The sequence below is a fragment of the Engraulis encrasicolus genome, chromosome 20 (assembly GCF_034702125.1).
Source record: "Engraulis encrasicolus isolate BLACKSEA-1 chromosome 20, IST_EnEncr_1.0, whole genome shotgun sequence".
NCBI lineage: Eukaryota > Metazoa > Chordata > Actinopteri > Clupeiformes > Engraulidae > Engraulis > Engraulis encrasicolus.
Window position 1 is genome coordinate 13,325,253 of NC_085876.1, and position 5,000 is coordinate 13,330,252.

The 5,000-nt window shown below is 45.6% G+C and overlaps 1 protein-coding gene across 2 annotated transcripts in view; it reads left to right on the forward strand.

Annotated features, from left to right (window-relative positions):
• Positions 1-5,000, forward strand: part of pvrl2l (PVR cell adhesion molecule related 2 like) — a 241,666-nt gene that overhangs the window by 76,686 nt on the left and 159,980 nt on the right. The gene's annotated exons all lie outside the window — the stretch shown is intronic.

The following is a 5,000-nucleotide window of genomic DNA, read 5'->3' on the forward strand; positions in this document are numbered from 1 at the left end:
CACACGCGCACACACACACACACACACACACACACACACACACACACACACACACACCAAACTCACACAGGTAGGTAACACACACACACACACACACACACACACACACACACACACACACACCAAACTCACACAGGTAGGTACCACACACACACACACACACACACACACACACACACACACACACACACACACACACACACACACACACACACACACACACACACACACACACACACACACACACACACACCTCAACAAGTGATATATTCTTGGATGAATAGACTGATGTTTTCTTGGATAGGATAGACTGATAGATCAATGCGTAGGATGCGTAGATGGATGCGTAGGTGGATGGAAAATAATAAGACTGTATGGATATGTAGAAAATCGTCACTACGCATGGGTGAATTTGTTGAGTGATATTAAATGGCGGCAATATTTCCCCATCTGCGGAAAGGGGGCAAGAGGAAGGGCACGGGAGGCAAGTGAAATGCTCAGAACGCTTAAACGAATGTGACACAAATGTAAGCAAACGCCGGGCTTAATAAAAGAAAAGTGAGGCACTGTACTGTAGGTACCGGAACCAAAAAAAAAAAACAAAAAAAGCTGAAAGTAACCCTGCGTGTCCCCATCACCATCTCTCCGAGCTGTGCAGATGGTAATCTTTTCTTTTCTATTCTCTTTTTTTTTTTTTTATCGCGTCTGGAAGAATAGAGTGCTGCAATTACGGTGAGCTGATGCATAGAGACAGGTCCCTCGCCTCTCCCTGGCATAGACATCTGCATTAAAGATGATGACACCCGGGCAAAGTGCGTCTCCCCCAGCCCTTATTACAGACGCGCTGCGCTCGCTCCCTACAACCGGAGGAGAGCATTAGATCAGGAGATGGCGTGAGGAGAGGGAGAGGGAGAGAGAAAGAGAGAAAGAGAGAGAGAGAGAGAGAGAGAGAGAGAGCGAGAGAGAGAGAGAGAGAGAGAGAGAGAGAGAGAGAGAGAGAGAGAGAGAGGGAGAGAGAGAGAGAGAGAGAGAGAGAGAGAGAGAGAGATGGGGGGGGGATGTATATTAAGTTTAGTTTCCCCCATTGACCGACAAGTGGTACTGTACTTATTTTCCTCCCTCCATCAAGATGCATTATTATAGTTTTTGTGTGGCACCGTCGTTAATTAGTCATTCGGCAGGTGTTTTTGATTTGGATTTGTCATTTTTCATTGTTTTTATTTATTTTTTTCCCTTTGGTACCAGTGTTTTTTGTTGTTATTCTGCATATGTTAAAAATGTGCCAGAGCCAGCCAGCAGCTAATTTTGCTGCAGTGAGGAACAAGAGAGAGAGGGAGAAATAGACGAGAGAGAGAGAGAGAGAGAGAGAGAGAGAGAGAGAGAGAGAGAGAGAGAGAGAGAGAGAGAGAGAGAGAGAGAGAGAGAGAGAAATAGACGAGAGAGAGATAGAGACAGAGAGAGAGAGAGAGAGAGAGAGAGAGGGAGGGAGGGACTAGAGTGAGAGAGACGAACGGGAGAGAGAGAGACAGTGAGATGGGGAGCATTGAAGTTCAGTGGAAAACAACTGTTGCCAGCAGTGCCAGCTTTGCTGCTACTGCTGTTGCTGCTGTTGTTGTGAGAGTTACATTTGGATTGCAGCATGTCTGTCTGGCTGCACCGAACGTGCCGTCCCCGACATAAATAAAAATGATTAAACATTCAACACAATGGAGAGAGAGAGAGAGAGAGCGGGAAACAACACACAACAACACCTTTCTTCCCATGTCTATATCTATGTCTAACTCTCTTGCTGTGTCTGTGATGCCTTGTTGTATCAAGCATCCACTCGCGTTTGAAACATCGTTCCACTCTCCGCTCCCGCCCGCCTGCCTGCCCGCCCGAGCCTTATCTTCGGTAAACACTTGTTAAGCCTGCGGTTCGTAGGGTCAAAGCAGGCTCGCTGAAAAGCTGTAATAAGATGCGCGGATAGGATAAAAAGGGGCCGGCGGTGTAGCCAGACCCTGTGGATTAGGCCTATCGTGTGGGCTGTCTTTCCCCGGGGTCAGTGAAAACCTTGTAATGGGATAGCCCTGTCCATCCACTTGTTGGCTCATTACCATGGGGTGGGGTGGGGATGGGGGTGGGGGGGTGGTGGTGGTGGTGGTGGGTGGGTTGGGGGGGTTTGTCATCTAGCCACAGACGAAGGAAGACTATTGACCGGAAGAAGAGAAGGCTGAAGGAGAGAGGGAGAGCGGGAGGGAGGGAGAGAGAGAGAGAGAGAGGGAGGAAGGAGGGGAGGGGGCGCCCCAGGAATCAATGGCCCTGCCTGGCCACCCCGCTGTGTGCACTGATGGGGAAAACGGTTAATTATACAGGCTGGAAAGTAACCACCGTAAGGTCGACTATTCCCGGCGGACCTCCTTGTGTGTGCGCGTGTGCGTGTGCATGTGCGTTTGTGCATGCATGTGTGTGTGTGTGTGTGTGTGTGTGTGTGTGTGTGTGTGTGTGTGCGTTTGTGCATGGTTGTGTGTGTTCATGGAGGAAGGCTTGTGGGGTAAGTGTGGTTGGGAGGTTGCTTCTTGCAGGTGTTGGGTGTTATTCTTGTCCTGTGTAAGGTGCAGAGGTAGGCCTATTTCTGTCCAATTTGACGTGCACATGTTATTACTTTATGCAACGTTGCACAAAAATAAATGTGCATCTTTATTTTCTTCCAGTTTTAGAAGCATCATTATTTTAGTGAAATACGTGTGGTAGTGTTTACAGCACATGCAGAAGGGGGTTTACTATTTACAGTGTTGCATAAATGAAGGTGCGTCTTTATTCTCGTGCAGTGTTAGGAGTGTCTTTGTTTCTGCCCAATATTAGATGTGATAGAGTTTACATGAGCTGCTGGCTTTTTTTGTTATTTTTTTGTCCAGTGTACTATTCTCATCTGGTGTTAGATTCAGTGTTACACGTCGCTATTTGTATACATATTTTTGTATTTATACACCAATATGGGAATTTTTCATGCATACGATTGGTTTTTACTGGTTTTTTTTCTGTCCAGTGTGAGGTAGCGTGTCATTCTCATCACTCGTTCAGGAAGAAGTGTTATTTTTGACTGTCGAGTCACAGTTAGGCTAGGTGCCATGGCAGCCACGGTGACTCAGTGAAGTTTATGGCTTTGTCACCCGCGCGAAAGAACATCAAATCCTGGGCTAGGCTAGCTCCCAGCTCTCTTTACGACAGTTAAAGCAAAAGAAAAGCAGCAGTTTGTAGCACAGAGCCATACTGGGGAATGATCTCAGTTCGTTTTGAAAGCCATTTCCCCCCTCGTTGCTAAAGCGGGCCAAGATCAGTATGTATTTTATGTACGTCATGACAAAGTGCAGAACTTATGCAGTAAAGTTTTTTTTTTTTAAACAAATCTTTTTTTGGCAGTCCTGCAAGGCTCATTTCACCAGCACTGCTTATTGCACCGCGTGTCACTGGTTGCCCCTAAATTGCATTGCTAGCAAATGAATGATTGCATCGTGTTCTCTTTTTTCGCCAGCAAGGTTTCATTTGCACACAGCAACACAGCCGGTGCAAGTACGTTTCCTTTTTTTGTAAAGCTGTGATGAGAATGCTGCTCTCTCTCTCTCTCTCTCTCTCTCTCTCTCTCTCTCTCTCTCTCTCTCTCTCTTTCCTAGGCAGGGAGATGGATACAGCCTCACAGCCACCGCTACCAGTGTCAGTCAGATTGATACGCTGGCAGTTAACGCAGTTTGTCATATTGACCGTCGTTTAATTTGCCCCGTCAATCCGATCTAGCGTGAATCACTCATTGAGGCGTTGCTTGGCTGGCTGGCTGGCTGGCTGTGCTGGGTGGCTGGCATCGGCTGATGATTTGTTAGTGAGAGAGGAGCCAGTCGCACAGCTTGTCTGTCATCCGAAATAAGGTTTGCCTAGGAAGAACACGGTTCAAGCTGAGGTGCCCCCGAGGACTTATTTGGTGTGTTGTTTTTCCGGAGCGTGGAGGAGGATTTCATTAGGACTTACCTGGTTAAATAGCTCGTTGAAAGATGTTCTCTTGTTATTTGCCTTCTAGCGATTTCTTTCTTTTTTCCAGCATTTATAGGTTAAATGAGTCTTGTTTCGCAGACACAACGGTGTCTGCACACTCTTAAAAATTTCATGCACAGCCCCGGGCCCCCTTTCCCTGAATATTTAATTATGGATGTTTTGACTGGCATCAGGAGGAAAGACCGCAAAGCAAAGAACCTGTTCTAGAGATTCTAGAACACTAAAGATTCTAGAACGTCGTATCGTCAGATTGATATTTCGGAAGTAATGAGATTTGTTTTAACAAGGGCGGCATTTGAAGAAAGCTCAAATTTCTGAAATGTGGAGGTTAGAGGATTAGCAATTGCCGGTGGCAAATGTGTGGTACTCTAGTCACATTATCTTGCTAAGACAGCTGAGGGAATAATTTTGATTTCCATGATGTAACATTGCTATCTTGTTCTATCTGCAATCTACAAACTTGGTGAGTGACAGTATAATACCCAAATCTGATGTATCAGTTCATCTCACCATACAGTACTTGGGGATAAACTACATCCCTGACGTAAAGTAATTCAATATGGCACATGAACACGGACCGTATTGAGAAACACAAATGACAGCTTTGTAAAACAGGCAGCATCACAATTGTTTTGATATCGTCCACCTAAAAACGTTACACACTTGACCTTCTAAATCACCAAGTGTAATCTGACCCTCCTGTTGAACTCTTGCTCTCTTACTCATACTTAGTAAGTATTGGTATTACTTAGTAATAAGAATTAGTATTATTAATTAATTAGCATTAATAAATATTTAAGATCAGTAAATGGACTTCTTAGAGCTTGAAGAACTGAAGGTGTGGAAGTGGAACTGAATGTTTTTAGCTGAAAAAAGAAGCCAAGTTGCTTACAGTTTAAGTCTTTGGAAAAACACGCACACGCACACGCACACGCACACGCACACGCACACGCACACGCACACGCACACGCACA